The sequence below is a fragment of the Dama dama genome, chromosome 15, assembly GCF_033118175.1.
Source record: "Dama dama isolate Ldn47 chromosome 15, ASM3311817v1, whole genome shotgun sequence".
Lineage (NCBI taxonomy): Eukaryota > Metazoa > Chordata > Mammalia > Artiodactyla > Cervidae > Dama > Dama dama.
In genome coordinates this window covers 60,823,051-60,832,561 of record NC_083695.1, presented here as the reverse complement: position 1 = coordinate 60,832,561, position 9,511 = coordinate 60,823,051, and the positions used below count along the sequence as shown (strand labels likewise).

At 36.4% G+C, this 9,511-nt stretch overlaps 1 non-coding gene across 1 annotated transcript; it reads left to right on the top strand.

Annotated features, from left to right (window-relative positions):
- Positions 1-386: 386 nt before the first annotated feature.
- On the top strand, positions 387-520 carry LOC133070897 (small nucleolar RNA SNORA69). The gene has a single exon (XR_009696288.1). It is a non-coding gene; the product is annotated as a small nucleolar RNA SNORA69 (small nucleolar RNA).
- Positions 521-9,511: the final 8,991 nt, after the last annotated feature.

Genomic DNA, 9,511 nt, shown 5'->3' with positions numbered 1-9,511 from the left:
GTAACAGAGAGGCATTCTCAAGACTACAAACATTCAAGAGCTACTATACAGTCTTCTTGGCAGAGAGTGACGGTGGCAGGGAGGCTACTTGGTGATGAAATACATACAAGCCAGAGAGGAATTAAAATAAAGAACTCAAGGATGGAGAAGATATGATCAAAGACTGGTGCAGAGAACTGAATTCACTTACACACAGAACAAAGATTAAACAACTGTGGAAATTATGGTTACAAAACAATATAAATACTAAAAACCTTAACCACTAAAAAATAAAATGAATTAACTAAATTCAGCAGGGGAAAGGGGAGATAGAAGAATTTTTCCTGCACTAATGTCCTCAGTTCTTCTGGGAGCACACCAAAGATGCTCTCAAAAATTGCAACATGAAAGCAGGTTGCAATTACAGTGCTTTCTTCTGTGGAAGTACTGACATTATCCTGCTGAAAGAAAATCTGTGTTGATCGCTTTTTGATTTTGCCATTTATGGGGGTAAAATCATGACAGATTGACATAAACAGTTGATGGAGAAGAAAAAAAAAAAGACAAAAACTGCAACATGAAAGTGAAAAAAAAAACAACTATAATGACACAAAACTCTTAATGGTCATTTTAATCTTAGGAGTATCTTTAAAAAGCTAATGTTCCTTGTGATAAACATTTATTTAAAGTTCAGCAATTCCTTCAGTTTAATTTTTCTTTTGCCAAATTGAAATAGGATTGGACTTAATATTGTTATCTAAAAATAGCACATCAGGAATGATCCCATCCCTAACTAGCAGTCTTTTTCTCGACCTGTACATAAGATGTCTGAAGTAGTATTCTTTTATAACAAGGGTTAATGTCAGGTTTGCGGGTAATTTTTTACTTTTACCCTGTTCTTTGCTATCTCCATCTCCTTCCTCTACCTCCTCCTTCTTCTTTTTGGAAATGAACTTGGATTCTCTTTACAAAAAAGCAATCAGTATTCTAAAAAGTAAAAGTGAACAGGGAAGATAGTTGGCCAATTCATGGAATCTCTGTCATGATTCACCTGTTTATGATCCCACAGATATGACCTTAACAAACTTTGGTCACATTACACTTTGTAAATGGGAAACACCAGTTCCAAAGAAAATGCCAAGCAAGCAAACGGTAGCAAAATGATGATGGACAAGGACATGAGAAGGCAACTTGAAGAAGTGGTCAAGCTTTGGTTTGGAAGCAGAAGACCTGAGTTCTTTCTGTGGTTCAGACACTTTTGTGTTACTTTGGATAATCTCCATGCCACCTTGGATATATTGATGAACTTTTCTAAGCACCAGGCCCAATATTACGATATATTCCCATTTTGCATGAAAAGGTGAGAATATGTGTTTTTAAGTACAATATCATAATATTTAAACAATGAAAACTAACCGAAATATTTTAAACACTTTTAGATTAAACAGAGTACATCTGAGGCCATATTTTAGCCTGTGGGCTTACCAGTTGGTGACTAACAGTCACTGTTTACATACTCATCAGTGGACAAAGCTGGACGTAATGGAAGTGATCCAGCAGTGTTCTGGACCTACACACTTATAAGAGCCAACTGTTTGATTCTCCCCAACTCTGTCAAGCTACCAATGACATCACATTGGGAGCCTGAAATCAGACATGGTTGCAGTATTGATACCATGGGAATAATAAAATGCTATAAATTTGTCCCCTTGCCCCTCACCACAGCTGGTTCTGAAACAGAACACCACTGTAGCTATCTGTCCCAGCTGATCCCATGGTTATTGTACTGTACATTAGAACTAGAAGAGGTTGAAAATTGCCTGCAAGAAAGGAAAAGTCAATCAAACTAGTTAAAGCTAACAGGAAGAATTTAATTTTTTTTAAAAGGGTTAGGGTTGAACTACCACATCTTAGGGAAGCAAGGGTATGGTGTCCTGATTAAAAAAAGAGGAAACACAGACTTCCCTGGTGGTTAAGACCCCATGCTTCTAATTCAGGGGGCCTAGGTTTGATCCCTGGCCAGGGGACTGGCTCCCACATGCGCAACTAAGAGTTTGCATGCTGCAATGAAGATTGAAGATCTGGCATGCTTCAATAAGATCTGGCACAGCCAAATAAATAAAAAATTTTAAAAAAAGAGGAAACAGGACTGGATGCCACAGAGTCCCTCTCTCTCCATCACTAGCTTTGGCCTCTTTCTTGGTGTTAGTTTCATTGTCTCTTAAAGCTTCTCCTTTCTGACAAGGATCAAGGCTAGGGGTGGCAAACAGAAGCACTTGCTCCCCAAAGGGCACAGGTCTGCTACTGGCACATAGAGCACCTTCTTCCTCTAGGATGAGGAGGACCCATGGCAGGGTGCAGAGCAGCTTAGTAGGGAACAGAGGGTGGGTTACAGTCTTTGTTGGCCCTGGTCTAGGTGCCTGGGTATAGTGAACAACTTACACAGTGTACATAATGGCCCCATATGAGCACATTCTCCAAAAGCAGTGCCTTTCAATAAACTTTAGCAAAGATGTTGATGTAATGGTGTTAAGTATGTGATGAAAAGGCAACAGGGAAGCAAGGATCATTTGGTTCAAAATAAAGTTAAAACCATTCATAATTAAACTTGGAAATCCATGAGAAGGAGGCTCCCCTCTTCTTCCCCCCTTTTTAAAATACACTTTTACTTTGGGGATAATTTTAGATTTAATAAAAATTGCAAAGATAGAGAGTTGCCTTCCCAAGAAATAGGTGATCCAGATGAGATGTTTTTGTAAACTTTCTGAAACTTACAAAAGTATAAACAAAACATATGATATTTACTTTCTATTTACTCCATTTGTTTTTTTTTTAAGGGTGAAAGTTCACTTTAAAGTTCAGAATCTTATGTTAAGTTCGTTCAAAATTTACTTTGAAATATTTACCAAATGTGGATGTCTCCACTCTTATCTCTACATAGGATCTTATATTGAAAATAAAGCCAAAGGAATAAAAAAACTTAATTATGACAAAGACAGTTCATTCATGGTCTTCTTTCATTTGACAAGGGTTTCTTGATATGTCCCAAGCATATTAAGACAGAAAACATACAGTGATATGGAAGACAAGCTCCATCCTTACCCTGATGGACCTTCTAGTTTAGTGGAGAAGACAGAAAAAAGAAACAAAGGCCTAGAGGACACAGGAGAGGGACATAAGTTTGTGAAATGGCATGAATTGGTAGGACCTGTGACAAACTAAAAAGAGGGTGCGCTGACTAAAAGTTTTTCAAGTTTAATTGTTGTTGTTGTTGTTTTTAAGTCAAAGCCAAAAAATCTACATGGGCCATTGAATGCATGTGTAGGTACATTAGGCTCATAGAGCATCTGAAACATTAAATGAGTATTTACACAAATAATTAAGAAGTGGAAGTAAAGAATATTTTTTAAAAAAATCTACAAGGGCCATGAGGAAGCATAGTAATGGCCCTTGACTACAATAATTCCTGAGGAAGTGTAACTTCCTGAAAGTTTAATAGGAGTTAGCTAGGCAGTAAGTACTGGGGAAAAATGATTTGTGATCAATGGAACAATAGTAAGAGGGCATAGGGTATTTGATACTTCAATGTGATTGAAGGCCAGAAAATGAGTGAGGGAAGTAGCAAGAGATGAGCTGAAGTTTCAGGGGTCAGATAATGAAAGACTGAATAGCCTGTGTTGGGAATTTTGAACTTATTCTAAAACTAACAGATCACTTATATGTGGAATCTAATTTTTTTTAAAAAAAAGGAGGGGTACAAATGAACTTATTTACAAAACAGAAGTAGAGAAAAAAAAAAACAAAAACAGAAGTAGAGTCACAGATGTAGAAAACAAATTTATGGTTACCAAGGAGTAGGGTGGGGAGGGATAAATTGGAAGATTGGGATTGACATATACACACCACTATATATAAAACAGATGACTAATAAGGACCTGCTGTATCATACAGGGAAATCTACTCAGTACTCTGTAATGGCCTATATGGGAAAAGAATCTAAAAAATAAAAAAAGAATGCATATAGGTATATGTGTAATTGATTCACTTTGTTGTACACCTGAAATTAATACAGCACTGTAAATCAACTATAATCCAATAAATTTTTTAAAATAAAAATAAATTTAAAAATAAAAACTAATAGGATTTCACTAAAAGGTTAGAAACAAGAGAATGATTTGATCTTGTATGTATGGTTAAAAGGATACTCTGGTTGGAATGTGTAGAATTGAATGGAGAGGGAGGTTAAGATTAGATGTGGTGGGGACAATCGGGATGATGTTGCAGTAGCTCAGGTAAGATAGGCTGGGCTTGGGCTAAGGGGTTAAAGCTTGGAATATAGACATTTTATCAGATGAGATTAGGAGGATCTGTGACAGAAAACTCCAAATTACAGTAATAAGGACACATAGATATTTATTTCTCTATCACATAATTGAATACTTTACATAGTTAACTTAAAATTAAATTGGTGGCTCCACAATTAACAAGGACCGGATTCCTTCTATCTTGCTTCTCAACATGATTTTCATCTCCTGATTCAAGACAGTTGCTCTAATTCCAGCCATTTTGCTATCATTCCAGCCAACATAAATGAATAAGGGAGGAAAAATGGCATGTCCCCTCCCTTTAAGATCATTTCTAAAAATGACGTGACACTTTTAGTTACAACTCAACATAGAACTTAGTCACATGTCCCCATCCAGTTGCAAGGGGTAATATAAATAAAACTGTTATTCTAGAGACTACGGCCCATCTGAAAATCAAGTGTTCTATGACCAAGGATGAAGGGGACAACAAGCACTGGGGGATAGTCAACGTCTTCTGCAATGAAAGTAGGTAAAGGTGAAATATATTTTAGAAATAAAATTAACAGGATTTAAAGGTAGATTGAATGGAGTGGGGTGAGGAAGAGAGAGGAAACAAACCTAATTCCCAACTTTCTGATGTAATCAACTGGATAAGTGGCAGCACCTTTCTGGAAGTAGAGAAATGAAAAAAGCAGCAGATTTGAAACAAAGAACAAGAATTAGCTTCTGGGAGCATTACCACTCAGCCCTCAAAATTATTAAAGAGACAACCTAGCAGTTACCTTGTATGCCCTTTCAGAGATGTTCTGTGTCCAGACAGCCACATGCATGTATAAGTGTGTATAATCTGTCTACTGACACACGCATGTATGTTTACACATACCATTTCCCCAAAAAATGATAGTTTTCAATTACACCATTATATATTTTGAATTTTTTGCTTCATGCACCAACACAGATTTACAAATTTTTTTTGCATTTATCCTAAGTATGAAATTAAAAGTAGACTTAGAAGTTAAAACATACAATAACATTGACTTGTCTATTTACCTGTGTAGTTACCTTTACTGAAGATCTTTATCTCTTGGAAGGGCTTCAAGGTGGATGTGCGGACTCCCTTTAACATTTCATGTAAGGCAGGTGTTCTGTTAACAAATTCCCTCAGCTTTTGTTTTCCAGAACATCTTAATTTCTCCTCTGATCTTTAGGAGTAGTTTTGCCAGACACAGAATTCTTGATTGGCAGGTTTTTCCCCCCAGCACTTCAAATATCACCTCCCATTGCCTCTGTCTGAGATATTTGGCTATTAATCTTATCGAGAACCCCTTAAACATACTGAGTTTCTTTTCTCTTACTGCTTCCAAATTCTCTGTCTTTGTCTTTTGAAGTCTGATTATAGTGTATTTTGGTATGGACTTCTTTGGGTTTATCATACTTGGATTTAGTCAAGATTCTTGGATGTGTAAAGTCATCAAATTTGGAAAGTTTGTGGTCATTATTTCTTTAAGTAATATCTCTGCCCCCTTTCTGTCATCTCCTTCTGGGACTCTCAAAATGCTTATGTTGGTTGGCTTGATTTAACCCACAAATACCTTAGGCTCTGTCCACTTTTCTCTTTTTTTCTTTCTGTTCCTCAGTATGGATAATTCTAATTGTCTTATCTTTAAGTTCATGATTCTTTCTTCTCTCTGCTCAAATCTTCTATTGAATCCTCTAGGGAATTTTTCATTTTATTGTACTTTTCAGGTCCAGAATCTCTAGTCCATTCCTTTTTATAGTTTCTATCTATTGGTATTCTCATTGTGTTTACATATCATTTTCCTTGTTTCTTTTAATTCTTTGTACATGATTTCCTTTAGCTCTGAACATATTTAAGACTGTCAATTTAAAGTCTTTGTCTAGGAACTCCTATGCCTGGTCTTCTTAATGGATAGTTTCTGTCAATTTATTTTTATCCTTTGAATCGGCCAGATTTTCCTGTGTCTTTGTATAATTTGTGATTTTTGTTGACAATTGTACATTTAAATTTTATAAATTGAGAAGTCATATATTCTTTCTTCTCCAGGGTTTGCTGTTCTGATTGTTGAAGGCTGCAGTTGTCCATTTATTTACTGACTTTTTCAAACTATTTTTGTAGAGGCCATATTTCTTGTGTATAATTACTGAAGTCTCAGTTCCTTTGGCCATGTTCAGTTAGTGCCTTGAAGAGATTTCCTTGATTCCAGGAGCTAAAACAAACAAACAAAAAATAAACACCTCTCCCCTGCTTTGTAGATTGGCTGTGTTGTGGCACTGTTTTATCAGGCTTCAAACAACTTTGCCATAGCTTTCACTTGCTCCTTGCACTGAGCCTAAAGATATCCAGAAGTGAAAGCTGAGGGTTTTCCAGGTCTTTGCTGAGGATGTGCCCTGCCTTGTACATATGTGTGGCCTTCTAAATTTCTCAGTATATATGGGCGTCTTTGAATGTCCTAATTTCCCACAATAAGTCTCTCCTCGGCTTTTTCCTCCCAGGCTTTAGGCAGTCTATTGTATGCCTCAATCACCATCTTCTGTCCTAGGTAGCTGAGGGGTTTTTGTTCACCTTACATTGTTATAAGCAATATCCACCACCTTTCACCCCGAGTAAGTTCTGAGTTAGGTGAAACAGACGTACCTTGTGTTGGTCCTTCAGGTAGCCTCCAGACAAGTTAGAACACATAAACATAATGATTTGAGTAAGGTCTGCTCTGCCTTCTTCAGAACCAGGGCCAGGGCTCCCACTGGAAACTCAGGTTGCTATCTTCAAGACTGCCACCCTATGAAGGAGGGAGTGGGACAAGGGCAAGTAAAAATGTCACAAAAGTTTTCTACCACTTTTAAGTTAACTTTCTCTTGATTCAGCATTTACTTGGTTGCTCTGAATTTTTTTTTTTCCTATTTTCCAGGGTTCTGAAAAGGTTGGTTTTTAGTTTCTAAATGTTTTTGCTTCTGTGGAGGGATGGGTGTTTGGAGCCTACACCATTTTGATGTTGTCATCTTTTAGTAAGCTATTAAATTTTGAAATAATTTTAGACTTTAAAAAAGTTGCAAAAATAATACAAAGAATTCCTCTCTATAAGAGTGCTCTCATAGCTTCCCCAAATGTTAATATTGTTTATGATCACAGAACAACAATCAAAACCAAACCAAATTAATATTAATACAATATTAGCAAATCTACAGATCTTATACAAAGGTTTCCAATACTTTACTAATGATCTTTTCTAGATCCAGGATGGACTCCAGGATCATACATTATATTTCATTTTCACGTCTTCTAAGTTTCCCCGGTCTAGGAGAGTTCCCTAATCTTTCTTTGTCTTTCATGACCTTGATATTTTTGAAATTTTTGGATTACTTTCTAGTCACTCATAGACTGTCTCTCAGTGATGCTTCCCCTGGCTAAATGTAGGTACCATCAGCCCTCTTTACCCTCAGGTTCTGTAACCATGGATTCAACCAATTATGGATCAAAAATATTTGAAAAAAAATCCAGAAAATTCTGAAAAATAACTTTCCCATACACCAGCAATTGTTTAAATTGTATTACATATTATAAGTAATCTAGAGATGATTTATATAATAGAGGAGGATGTGTGTAGGTACTATGTAAATATCACATAATTTTATATAAGGGACTTAAGCATCCAAGGATTTTTATAACTATGGGAGATTTCCAGAACCAATCTCCAGCAGATACTAAGGGATGACTGTATATACTTTTTAAGAGAACAACACAGAAGTGATGCTATGCCCTTCTCATCACATGATCTCAGGAAACACACAATGTTGATATTGCAAAAATAGTTACAGAGTTTAGAGAGTTCACCAGCTTCCCTTAATGCTAACATCTTACATAGCCAGGACATTTTTGTTAAAACTAAAATATTAACATTGGTACAATACTATTAACCGCTATTTACTTGGATTACCAATTTTTCCACTGTCCTCTTTCTTTTCTAGGATATAATTCAGGAAACCACACTGCATTTAAAGGTAGCTCCTTTTTTATGTGATTACGCCCACACTAACTCATAGCACAAGAGTCCCACCCCTTCATTCGCCACATTAGAACCTTGATATACTAACAATATATGGTTACCAATGGCTACCAAGTTTCACTTCTCACATTCCCTCACCACAAGAGAGGAACTGCCCACATTTCTGTGGTTCAAATTCAAAAACCTAAAGAAGAATTTTGATTGGATTGACTTATGATAAATGGCTTCCGCTAATAGACATGACTGAGAGAGGTGGGTCTCATAACACAACACAAGGTTGCTAGAGGCATACCCCCATGAAGCAGAGCTGCAGAAGGGGAATCATTGTAAACTGGACAGTGACCTCAACTAGAATCCACCACGTTAATTCATTAACTGGTTCTAGTGACTAAGTAGAACTAACTAGTGACTAACTAGTTCACTCAACTTGTTTCACAGACGAGTAAACTTAAGTCTGAAAAGGTAAGTAACTTTCAGAGTCCCAGAGCTAGTCCTTAGTAAAAGGAGGGCTAATCCCCGGCCTCCTAACTCCTAGTTCTAGACTTAGTTTCTGTGTCTACACAATTACCATGATTTGGGTATTAATACCAAGAATCAAATAATCTAAAATTAGAAGCAACCTCAAAGTTTATCAATCTCTTACTGGTGCACCCATTTTCCAGTGTATCCAAGCAGATCCCAGGGAAACAAAAGCCTTTCCTATTTATTTTTCTCCAATATTGGGATTTCAAAGTAATACACATTCAGCAGCTTAGGATATAAACTGTTTTATTTATCAAAGAATTGAGTGAGAGAGAGTACAAGGGAGGATGTTCATCAGCAGGCTTTGTTAAAAAACATGAGCTAAAACCATATAATGAAACACCATACAATCCATAAAAGAAAACAAAGAGCTCTCTATATGTCAACACAGGAAGCTGTTTCATATACAGCATAAAGTGGAAAACCAAATTCAAGTAAAAGGTGTGAATAGTGTAAACCTATTTATGCAGGAGACAATGGGAACAGCAACTGTCAGCATATTGTTAGCAGTTTCACCAATGATGGCGGGATTACAGAATATTTTTTATTTTGTTCACTATACTTTCTTATAGGTTTGAATTTCTGAACAATGAGCACGAACTTTTTCAATTCAGAAAATATTATGCTAAGTGAAAGAAGTCAGACACCCAAAGTCATGTGGTGTACTATTTCATTTATATG